This window comes from Silene latifolia, chromosome 3 (assembly GCF_048544455.1).
Source record: "Silene latifolia isolate original U9 population chromosome 3, ASM4854445v1, whole genome shotgun sequence".
Lineage (NCBI taxonomy): Eukaryota > Viridiplantae > Streptophyta > Magnoliopsida > Caryophyllales > Caryophyllaceae > Silene > Silene latifolia.
In genome coordinates this window covers 40,882,798-40,895,893 of record NC_133528.1, presented here as the reverse complement: position 1 = coordinate 40,895,893, position 13,096 = coordinate 40,882,798, and the positions used below count along the sequence as shown (strand labels likewise).

Below are 13,096 nucleotides of genomic sequence, written 5' to 3'. Positions count from 1 at the left end.
TGTAGAATGTCGTGGCTAAGGAATTCCAGTCGGTGATCCCATGGGCGGCTCGGTCCAGATCTCTATACCACTCCCTTGCAACATCACGAAGGGAGAAAATGAACATGGTCTCCTTGATCCGGTCTTGGGTCACACCGGCCGGCGGGGTATAGAGCAAAGAATAATCAATAAAAATCTCCATGTGCTTGGCCGCATCTTCATTTGCGCTCCTCCAAACCGGTTTCTCTCAATCAGATTAATATAGGAAGGCTTTGGCTCGAATTTTCTCGCCTCCCCTGGTAGTTCGAATCCTTTGTAGAGATTCGCAGCTGTCGGCTCTGAGTGACTAGCAATGGTTGCTTCTTCACCATGACTGGAATTTCTGGAGAAGTGACTGTCTCACCAAGAAGTAGAGGCAGGAGATGTAGGTGGATCTCCTTCGAACGGCGTTCTCGTAGTAGCTTGACAGAGTACTCGCTCTTCCTCTCGTCGGTAATACCCTTTGTGATCGTCTCAACTCGCGCAAGGATTTCTCGATCTCGGGATTTAATGGTACTAGTTCACCACCCCGTGACTGCGCATAAGAAGAAACTACAAAAAGAATATAAGAAAAGTTTAAGGAACGGAAGTCCCTTAAACTAAAGAAAGACTAAATAAAAACAACTAAAAATTAGAACAATTGCCTCCCCAAGAACGGCGCCAAAATTTGATACCCGTCGTTGTGAGTACCAAAAATAAGATTTATAATTTCCTATTAAGACTAACCTAGGCTAGTGGTAACAGGGTCGAACCACAAGGAGGCGAATGTAATTAATAGCTGTCTAATTCTAGTCTAAGGTAACGATTGTGGGGGTTGAATTGATTTGGTCTATAGCTAAGAGTAATAAAAACAGTAAACTAAATAAACGGATTTGAAATAGATAAGGAAGGGGTACTAGGATGGTCGGTTCGTTATAGCTTCGGCGGCAGCATACTAAACAGGTCCAAATCGAACACATGTGAGGCGGGAAAACAAGAGGTCCTCTCGGTCCACTCTTAACAGATAGCATCTTTCGATCTCGCTATAAGTCCCTATTATCACTAATACTGACTCTCGTCCTGAAAAGTGACTAATAATCTAAACTTTACCTAACTTTCGATCTCGATGACAGTTTAGTCATTTTAATTGGTGGTCTAACAACTGTCCCTATCTTTCGATCTAATGGGTCACTCATAAATTAAGCATCTAACTGGTCGCATGCATTCGATTCGTTAAATACAACATTAAAATCAATTAAAATGAAAGGTAACCTCACGTGGTCGATCGATCGACCAGGTATGGCGATCGATCGATCGACACACGCGATTTCAGTCCAAATTAATACTACGCCGCCTACGGCATAATTCCCCTACATCCTAGCACAATTGATTTAGCTACTCATGGCTATGGCAAAAATAACAATAATATTGACGATAAAGACTACTGAATTCATGCTAAAAATAGTAGAACAAACAATTAACATAAAGCGATAAAACGGTTTCGGGAACCTAACTAGCAATTCTATACTAATAACGAAATAAGAGTGAATTCAAATAAGGCAGAAGAATACCGAGATTGCAGAGGAATGATAAAGAATAAGAACGAAATTCCAATGCCAAAACAATATTCTGAACCCTAATAAAAACTGAATGTTACTGTGTAAAACTTAGATAAAAATCGGATCCCTAAAACTGGTGTTCTAAGTTACGTTATATAGCAAACATACGTAACACTTATTATCAAAACCTAAACATCATGGGCTTCAAGTTCCTCGATCTTTTAATTCTCGTCTGGGATAGCGGCTTGGTCGATCGACTAAGCATAGCGGTCGATCGACTGCTCTTCAGTGTACAGTAGCTTCTGGAACCCGCAGGTTGGTCGATCGACTGATGGTAGTGGTCGATCGACTGCTTGAGCTGATACTTGACTTCTATAATCTCGTGGATTTTTCTTTTGGGCTTTGAAATTCGCACCAAGCTCGTTCCTTATGTGAATACTTCACGTCAATTGCAATGCAGGATAGTCGGGGACGGATTTAGCTCAATTTCCGCTGGATTCTTCTCATTTCTGCAATAATGTACAAAAACACGAAAGTAGACGGAAATAGGGGCAATGGCAGCTTAAACTACGCAAATGAGCTCTGAAATGCGTGTAAAATGAGGTGCAAAACATCATATAAAAGACACGCATCAAACTTCCCCAAACCAAACCCTTGCTTGTCCCCAAGCAAGAACAAGACTCGGTCTAATGACCTAATGGAACGAGTTCAATCTCAGAGCGAATTGCAACATGTAAAGCCTAAACCAATTTAATGCAATAACTTACAATCAATTAGCAAATGTGAATCATGCAACCGAGTTATGAAGTCGTCAAAAACTGCTGAACCGTCAACCATAGAGACTTATCAAATTGGACTCTCACAGGTCGCTCATATCACACATAAGCACAGGTGAATATATAAGAGGATAGAAAGAATTCATTTGTAAAGACTCTCACCTAACTACGACCTATAAGAACATGCCTGCAATATAATATGAAAACAATCTCTACAACCGTACATACGCATTCCAACCAACAAAAGACCATGACACATGCCGAGGTATATATGGGATATGTGAGGTGTGGGTAAGAAGAGGCAAAACATTTATGGAAAAGTGGAGGTACAGGTGATCAAGCTAGTACCAAAACGGAACCATATGACAACATCCAACTTCTTGCTCAAAACTCAAATGAAACGGTGCTATAGCAAGCACAAATCTCACAATCTCCAGGTATAAAAGTAATCAACTAACTCCCCATAAGATATGAATAATACATGGGAGCAAAAATCGCCATAAGATAAAGCTTGAATTATGCGAATTGATTTCTTTTCTTTCTCTCGAACAGTACAGAACCTCTTTTTCATATTTTCGAATCATTTTTCACTTTTTTTTCCAACTTTTTCAGTTCTTTTTTTTTTCCTCCTTCATTTCATTTTCCCAACTAAATCTTAATAAGAGCATTTACCACCAAAAACGAAGTAACAATCCCAACAACTAAGACTACTAGCTTGACGATGGCAGGCTAAATATAGGATGTAGTTAAGGGACAAAAGGCTAAATTTGGCTATGAGAGGCTCATGGGTAAAATGAGAAAAGGGGACCTCTACCACATGTGTCAACAAACCACAAACCGAATGCATACAGGTATTAAGCAGATTAAGTTCATATTTATGCATATTAATGTAACATGTCTCATAAGGAGTACTACTCACATCCTAGATAAACTGGTCATAGATATCACCAGTTATAGGCTCTAAATCTCAGAAATATGATGTACTTTGCCAATTTTCAAAGTCAAGTCTCAAGTTCAGCAAGAAATTAACGAAAACTCGTAGATATGCACTCATATGATTCTACTAATAACATGTTAATCAAGCAAGGCTTAGGCAAAAAACAGATGCAAATGCAATGTCATCCTTGAAATACTACCGTTCCGACTCGACCTATATGCTAAAATAAACGTGCATTTTTTTTGAATTTATCGAAATTTTTCAATTTTTTTGAATTTTTTGGATTTTTTCGTATACATATAAAATGAAATGAACAATGCAAAACAGAATGTAAACGTGAATGCAAGCAAATGATATGCGACGCAAAACCCTTCCCCAAACCAAATCGCACAATGTCCCCATTGTGCAAAATCATGTAATGAAGAAAAGAGAAATGGGAATTTGCGAGAAAGTAAACAAATAAAAATGACATGAAGTGGAACTCGGGAACTCACAAGACTTTTAGCGCAGCAAAGAAAACCTCCCCAAACCAGCGTGAGCTAGGAGGTTCCAGTAGCCAGCAGTGCTACTAATAAGTACCTGAAAGACAAAACAGAACCCACGCATAAAATCGAGAAGGACAATAATGAAGCGGTATTATGTGCATGATTGAGAAAAGAAGAAATAAATAAAATGACGGAAGATAAAGTGGAGTAGAAAACTCCCTCAATTCCGCAAATCGATCAAACATAGCAGGAGAGAGGTCGTAAACAGGTACAGCAGTGCAGGTCGGTCGATCGACCACATAGCTCAGTCGATCGACCGAGGTGAAAGGAACAGTAGCTCCAAGAACCTGCAGACCAGTCGATCGACTATATGGCCCAGTCGATCGACTGAAGATACTGCTGTAACTTCTTATTTCTTCGTATTTGCTCAATTACTTGAGCTAAAGAGGTCTAAAAACCTTCAAGTGCACAATAATACGCCCCCAAAATTTGCGCAAAACCCAAAATAAAGTCTAAAGCGTATAAAATCCTAAGCAAGCAAAATAAAATGCGAAGTTCCGCGCACACAAAAGCAATAAAAAGAGTCTAACAAAAGCAAATAAAAATGTTTGGAAAACATGTGATCAACTTAGTAGTTGATCAAGAACGGCCACGGGATGGCCCACTTTGTCGGCTTCTGGCTACTAGAGGTAGCCTCAACGATGCTTATCTTATCAGCTGCACCCTTCTTAGCTTCCACGTCAGTATGGCTCAACGGATCAACACTTTCATCATCTCCCCAGTCAATGACCTCTTCAGACTCGTCGAAGTCCAAGTCGGACTCCCTTGCCTTGACCGGTTCATCATCAACTTCCTCATCGGTGGCATAGCTAAGGCAACCAAGACTTCCTCGTGAAATGATTGGCTTCCTTGCAGCTGGAGTGACTTGCAGCTCTTCCTTCCCCAAACCAGCTCCTGCAACATCAGAAACAGACAAATCTTCCTCCAATTTGCTCCCAATCTGGGGCGGAGGTGTTACAACAGGAATAGAGATAGGCATATCAGGAAGCACAAAGTACGATTTCTTGTCAGAAACCGTGTTACAAGTCACAGGCCACATGGGGTCCTTTTTCTTAGACGGCTGGGCAAAGACAATAGAATGTTTGCCCACTTTAAAAGTCAAGGTTCCTAGACCGACATCTATGACTGCACCAGCAGTGTGCAGAAATGGCCTACCCAAAATAATGGGAATATGGGCATCCTCAGGCATGTCAAGTACAACGAAGTCGACGGGGAAGAAAAACTTCCCTATTTGGACAGGGATGTCCTCTAAGACTCCTATTGGCTGGACCGCAGATCGGTCAGCCATTTGTACTGTCATATCTGTCACTGTGAACCTAGTTAGTTTGAGCTTCCTAGCAAGACTCATGGGCATGACACTTATTGTAGGGTAATATCCGTATAAAACCCCTTAAAATTAAGGACTATAACGTAATTTTATCATGTGATTAATTGTCATAAACGAAAAACAAGAGAAAACGATAAAAGAATAAGAATCAACCTTGGGTCCTATGCAAATCGGCCTAAGAACAGAAATCAATGTAGATTTCCTCCTAATTGTTGCACCCAAGATCGTCTTAGACTATGCCCCTTGTGCTAGAAATTACTCTCTAATTGCCTTGCAATATTGAGAGAGCCTTTTGTGAGTTTTCTGATGTGAGATCTAGAATTTCAGAGAGAAATGCTCCAAAACCCTAATTTTTGTGCAAATGATAATGATTAGGTCAAAAGGAGAGAAGCACTCTCCTTTTGTTCATTTCGGTCGACCAAAGAAGGGAGTGGGCTTTCACTTTCTCCTTATTAAACTCGTGGTCCGACTTGTTTTGCTAAAAGTATATGACGGGTTTTAATTATAAATCGTCACTCGTTATCGGATAATAAAATATCGACTAGTAACATGAATTAGTCGATATATTAATACTTGTCCGATAATGACAATATTGTATAATTAATTAAATTCAATATACATTAATTAAATATAATCGTTTATATTCAATTTACGAATTAACCGCTTAATTCACCTTAGCCATTATTATTTAATCCGTATTAAATAAGTATCTCAACATCGCGTTTGACTAATTTTTAGTCAATAACTCCGACTAACTGCTTAGTCATATTAGGCATCAACATGACTGTATTTTCATACTGTCACATCTCTCAAACGTATCCTATAGGTGTGACTTTTAGGGACCAGTTGATCACCGCCATCTGTATGACAATAACGTCAAACTTATCTAGCAAGCCAACCGTTATTGATAAACGTGGACCAACTGATAATAATACAAAAGTATACCCTTTAATCCTTTTAGAGATTTATATGTCATTGCACTAACTGTGGAGGACACCAGCCCCAACAAGCTCCCACTTGTCGGTACAAGTGTACGTGCAATAACGTTATCCGCACTAACTGGAGGACACCGGCTCCAACACTTATACTAGCTCCTAAGTCACATAATGCCTTCTCAATAGAGAAGGTACCTATATTACAAGGAACAGAAAAGCTACCTGGGTCAGCTAGTTTATGGGGCACAGTGTGAGACAGATAAGAACAAGTTTCCTCAGTCAGTGCGACAGTATGCACTGTTTCGAGTGACTTTTTCTTAGACAGGAGTTGTTTCATGAATTTAGTGTAGGCAGGCACTTGATTGACCAACTCAAGGAAAGGAACTTGTACATTCAAACTACGAATAACCTTTTCAAATTTATTGAAAGATACATGTTCCTTTGTCGGCACTAGTCTCTCTGGATATGGGGCTGAGAGAAGTACCTTAGCCCTCTCCTCTAAGTCTCGCATGCCGACATCCCTCGACTTAGGCTGAAAGTCCACTACTTTCTCCTTGTTGAAGCTTGAACCCTCTTCAAACCGTCTCAAATGTGAACCATTGATCGACATCGGGTCGTACTTCGGGGCCGGGACTGACCCATCAGCACTCGTGTCTTTCCCCAATATTTTCGGGACTGACGTGCCCCGAAACAAATGATCCCTCAAGTTGTCGGGCAACGGAGGACGAAAAATATCACTATCAGCAGCGATCTCAGTCGATCGACCACTGATGTCAGTCGATCGACTGAGATGAACAGGACCAGAAGCTTCTGTAACCCGCACTTCAGTCGATCGACCGGGTATATCAGTCGATCGACTGATATACCTGGTAGACGCCATTTTCTTTCCTTTGCTCGTTCCAGCTTTGTTTTGACTCGGTTTTGCCTCATCTTTCGCAGTGGCATCCTCGACCATAGCAGGCCCCTCCAGGGTAGACCCACTCCTCAAAGTTATGGCGTTTAGGGTCTCTTTCTGGTCAGTTTTAGTCGGTAAGTGTCCCGGAGCTCGAGTGGTACTCTTGCTAGCCAATTGAGCAATTTGGCTCTCTAGCATCTTCATCCCGGCCTCTCTAGCTTGGGACTCCTTCAAAGAATAAGTTCTTCAACTCGGTGAACTCGAGAATTTTGGGATTGTTGTCTTTCTTCTTGAGGAATATACAGAGGTTTTTGATATGGTTGTTTGTGAGGGGGCACATATGTTTGCTGCTGCTGCTGTTGTGGAGGTTGAGTCGGATTCAGGACATTCTGGCTACTCCACCTCAAGTTGGGGTGGACATTCGGCTCATAGTACGTGTTTGTCTGCCTATAGTGTTGAAAGGCGGCACAAGACTCAAAGGGGACAGAACAATTCTCTGAGACATGCCCCTCAGCTCCACATCTTCTACAGACGAAAGGACCGTCTCAAACAAAGATTAACATGGTACATCCCACCTTTAGAAGCTCCTCCCAACTCATATTTGTCAAACCTTGCAGTGAGAGCTTCTAGTGCAGCAACAGAGGAAGATTCAGCAGCTCTCCTCTGGTTTCCTCTCGAATTCCCATATTCAGCCTTATGAGTGGCCAAATCATCGATGATCTTCCACCCCTTAGTCTCTCCCATGTTCTCAGCAAATCGGCCATTGGCTGCAGCATCCAAAATAGCCCTCTGATCGTCATACAGCCCATTATAGAACTGGTTGCAAAGACTCTATTTTTCGAACCCATGGTGCGGTATGGTTCGCACCAGTTTCTTGAAACGGACCCATGCTTCATGAAAGTTCTCATCAGGCCCTTGTTTGAAGCTCGTGATCTGAGCTCTAATGGCATTCGTCTTCGAGGCAGAGAAGTACTTTTTGTAGAATGTCAGGGCTAAGGAATTCCAGTCGGTGATCCCATGGGCGGCTCGGTCCAGATCTCTATACCACTCCCTTGCAGCATCACGAAGGGAGAAAATGAACATGGTCTCCTTGATCTGGTCTTGGGTCACACCAGCCGGCGGGGGTATAGAGCAGCAATAATCAATAAAAATCTCCATGTGCTTGGCTGCATCTTCATTTGCAGCTCCCCCAAACTGGTTTCTCTCAATCAGATTAATATAGGAAGGCTTTGGCTCGAATTTTCTCGCCTCCCCTGGTAGTTCGAATCCTTTGTAGAGATTCGCAGCTGTCGGCTCTGAGTGACTAGCAATGGTTGCTTCTTCAGCCATGACTGGAATTTCTGGAGAAGTGACTGTCTCAGCTGAAGAAGTAGAGGCAGGAGATGTAGGTGGATCTCCTTCGAACGCAGCGTTCTCGTAGTAGCTTGACAGAGTACTCAGCTCTTCCTCTGTCGGTAATACCCTTTGTGATCGTCTCAACTCGCGCAAGGATTTCTCGATCTCAGGATTTAATGGTACTAGTTCACCACCCTGTGACCTGCGCATAAGAAGAAACTACAAAAAGAATATAAGAAAAGTTTAAGGAACGGAAGTCCCTTAAACTAAAGAAAGACTAAATAAAAACAACTAAAAATTAGAACAATTGCCTCCCCGGCAACGGCGCCAAAATTTGATACCCGTCGTTGTGAGTACCAAAAATAAGATTTATAATTTCCTATTAAGACTAACCTAGGCTAGTGGTAACAGGGTCGAACCACAAGGAGGCGAATGTAATTAATAGCTGTCTAATTCTAGTTTAAGGTAATGATTGTGGGGGTTGAATTGATTTGGTCTATAGCTAAGAGTAATAAAAACAGTAAACTAAATAAACGGATTTAAAATAGATAAGGAAGGGGTACTAGGATGGTCGGTTCATTATAGCTTCGGCGGCAGCATACTAAACAGGTCCAAATCGAACACATGTGAGGCGGGAAAATAAGAGGTCCTCTCGGTCCACTCTTAACAGATAGCATCTTTCGATCTCGCTATAAGTCTCTATTATCACTAATACTGACTCTCGTCCTGAAAAGTGACTAATAATCTAAACTTTACCTATCTTTCGATCTCAGTACAGTTTAGTCATTTTAATTGGTGATCTAAAAACTTTCCCTATCTTTCGATCTAATGGGTCAGTCATAAATTAAGCATCTAACTGGTCGCATGCATTCGATTCGTTAAATACAACATTAAAATCAATTAAAACGAAAGGTAACCTCACGTGGTCAGTCGATCGACCAGGTATGGCAGTCGATCGACTGACACGCGATTTCAGTCCAAATTAATACTACGCCGCCTACGCCATAATTCCCCTACATCCTAGCACAATTGATTTAGCTACTCATGGCTATGGCAAAAATAACAATAATATTGACGATAAAGACTACTGAATTCATGCTAAAAATAGTAGAACAAACAATTAACATAAAGCGATAAAACGGTTTCGGGAACCTAACTAGCAATTCTATACTAATAACGAAATAAGAGTGAATTCAAATAAGGCAGAAGAATACCGAGATTACAGAGGAATGATTAAGAATAAGAACGAAATTCCAATTCCAATGCCAAAACAATATTCCGAACCCTAATAAAAACTGAATGTTACTGTGTAAAACTTAGATAAAAATCGGATCCCTAAAACTGGTGTTCTAAGTTGCGTTATATAGCAAACATACGTAACACTTATTATCAAAACCTAAACATCATGGGCTTCAATTTCCTCGATCTTTTAATTCTCGTCTGGGATAGCGGCTTGGTCGATCGACTAAGCATGGCGGTCGATCGATTGCTCTTCAGTGTACAGTAGCTTCTGGAACCCGCAGGTTGGTCGATCGACTGATGGTAGTGGTCGATCGACTGCTTGAGCTGATACTTGACTTCTATAATCTCGTGGATTTGTCTTTTGGGCTTTGAAATGCGCACCAAGCTCGTTCCTTAAGTGAATACTTCACGTCAATTGCAATGCAGGATAGTCGGGGACGAATTTAGCTCAATTTCCGCTGGATTCTTCACATTTCTGCAATAATGTACAAAAACACGAAAGTAGACGGAAATAGGGGCAATGGCAGCTTAAACTATGCAAATGAGCTCTGAAATGCGTGTAAAATGAGGTGCAAAACATCATATAAAAGACACGCATCAACCGTCTTGTAACCTCAAAAGGGGTTCGCATGCTTGACTTTGTCGATCGATTTATAAACAGGGAAGACCCTTCTATCTCTTACATGGCGAGGCGTATGGCATTCGGGTATTGCATATTGCATGGTTATGTCCTCCAAAGGCATGTTGATAAAGAAATGAGAGGAGATCCTCGTCAATTGAGCTTGGTTGAGCAAATGGAGCTGCGCAGGAGCCCAGCTTGTCTGTGTCTATGAGAGATTATATTGGGATTGGATAACAGGAAAGCCAACCGCGAGCTTCCTTATTTGGGAAGTCCTATCATTTTACAGGTAAGAATGTAACCTTTGTTTTTCTTTCTCTTTTTTGTTTTTTTTTTGTTTTTTTTTTGTTTTGTTTTTTGTTTTGTTTTTTTGGTTGGACATTAATTCCTGTATTGGTAGGTTTGGCTCATGGAGCGTCTGTGGTTGATCGAGCCCTCAGCTAATGCACCTGCGTACCATGCTCGGTCGATTGCGATGAGGACCAGACTCTATATGGTAGATTTTACTCAGGTCTGCAACTATTGGGAGAACAAGCTCAAGAATGAGGATGGTCCCTTGATCAGATGGGTGGTGTCGTGGTGGCATCTCAAGTCAGTTACTGGAGTTTCGTTTTTGGATCCTACTCGGTCGGTGCGCATACCTGGCTTGAAATTTATGGTATGCATCTTCCCGGAGAGACAGATGAGGCAGGTGGGCCTTAAACAGAAGATTCCTAAGGTTGATACCGTTCCTCAGACTACGGTGGCACATACTGCCGAGAGTCGTAGAGAGTTGGCTCTCAAATGGGTTCCGAGAAACATGTGGTTCCTACATTCTTCGGTAAGTTCATTATGGGTATCAGATTCCTACTTGCAGTGGAAGAAGGCTACTACTCCTGAGGAGCGCGAGAAGTTGAGGAAGCGTGAGCCTGTTGACTACAAGATCCGTGAGGTAGCAAAGGAGAATCATAAGTATTTGACTGAGGGAGAGGAAGAAGCCGGATTCCGAGTCGTTCACCCGTCGAAGAAACCGAAGACTTCTCCTGCTGTAGAGATGGTGGTTGATCGAAATGGTAGAGCTAGACCGCGAGAAAGACCTTTGGTCAATAGGTCCGAGATAGCACAGGAGCGCCCGGCTCGTGGTCGAGATAAAAAGTATGACAAAAATGACAAAGGCAAGGGAAATATGGAAGAATAGCCTAAGTCGTAGTATTTATTTATTATTATTATTATTTGTAATAAATGGTGGGGTTTTTAGAATCCTAGCCTTTTTATTATTAGCATTTTTATTTATGTGGCGTACTATTATTATTTATGGAAAAGTGAATAAAGATTAATTAGTTATGAAACTATTGTGATTTTTCTTTATTATTCTTGTCGAATTTCAAATGCAAATGCAAATGTCCTTCTATTTACATTTGAAATAATGGGTTGTATCCTGTGAAGGATTGCCTACGTATTCATTTAAAAAAAAAATGAAATCAAACCATTGCGCGTAGTTCGAGTAAATGTAAAAGAATAATTGTTCTAAGCAAGAGCTTGTAGCGAACTAGAAAATGAGCATGAGCTTTACTTACTCCTAAAACACAATTCAATTTATTTGATGATATGAGGATGACGAATTGTCAAAATGTAAGAGCAAGGTGACATGAGCTTTATTTTAGTGGGCCAGGGGCCGTTTTTATTTCGTGTCGCATGAGCGGCACGTGGGTTCTACGCGAGGAGCGTTTTTGTCCTATTCTAGGCATAATATCGTTTTAATTGGTCGAGGTTAGTCGGGTTAGTAAATTCATTCCTATCTAGGTCTGTGATTCTAACCGCACCCCCCGAGAGTATGGACTTGACCAAGAATGGTCCGGCCCAGTTGGGTTTGAACTTTCCTCGTGGATCGACAGGTAAAAGAGCTCTAACTGATTTGAGAACTAAGTCTCCTTCTTTGATGTTTCTAGGCTTAATCCTTTTGTTGAAGGCTCGTTTGCTTCATGCCTGATATGTTTGCACAGTATGTTATACGCGCAATCTTTGTTCATCCAAGAGGATGAGTTCTTCATATCTGTCTCTCTTCCAATCGGCTTCTGGAATTTGACTTTCGAGTAGAATACGTAAGGATGGGATTTCTAGTTCAACTGTTACACAGCTTCCATGCCGTAAGTCAAATAGAAAGGAGTAGCTCCAGTGGGCATCCTAACGGATGTGCGATATCCCCATAAGGCGAATGTTATCTTACTTGGCCAATCTCGATAATTATCGATCATTTTCTTGAGTATTGTGACGAAATTCTTATTGGCTGCCTTCACGGCGCCATTAGTTTGTGGTCTATATGGCAAGGAATGGTGGTGCTTGATTTTGTACTTGGCTAGCAATTGTTCAGTCTCAGCCTGGAAATGTGATCCGTTATCACTGATGATCTCATGTGGGCAACCATATCGACAGATGATATTGGTTTGTATGAACTTTGCCACGTTCTTGGCTGTAAGACTAGTGTAAGATGCTGCCTCTACCCATTTGGTGAAATAGTCGATAGCCACCAAAATGAAACAGTGACCTCCCGTTTCGACTGGGGTGATCTTCTCGATGATGTCGATTCCCCAAGCATAAAATGGCCAAGGAGATGTCATGGTATAGAGTAGTAAAGGAGGGACGTGTTGCACATTCCCGAAGATTTGGCAATTGTGACAATGTCTGACATATTTGATGCAATCGGATTCCATTATGGTCCAGTAATATCCCAAACGCGTGATTTTCTTTGCCATCATTGGTCCACTCATGTGAGGGCCACATTCTCCATCATGTACTTCTTCCATCAATTTCTGTGCCTGTGAATGATCAAGGCAACGCAAAACTACACCAAGAGGTGTTCTTTTGTACAATTCTCCTTGCATAAGGACGTATTGAGAGGCAAGTAGGCGTATCACACGTTGTCCTCTCTTATCCATATCCGCGGGATAGG

The 13,096-nt window shown here is 41.4% G+C and overlaps 1 non-coding gene across 1 annotated transcript; it reads left to right on the top strand.

The window, feature by feature from the left end:
- The first annotated feature begins 7,812 nt into the window (after positions 1 to 7,812).
- Positions 7,813 to 7,919, top strand: LOC141650364 (small nucleolar RNA R71). Its single transcript, XR_012546403.1, has one exon. It is a non-coding gene; the product is annotated as a small nucleolar RNA R71 (small nucleolar RNA).
- The last annotated feature ends 5,177 nt before the right edge of the window (positions 7,920 to 13,096 follow it).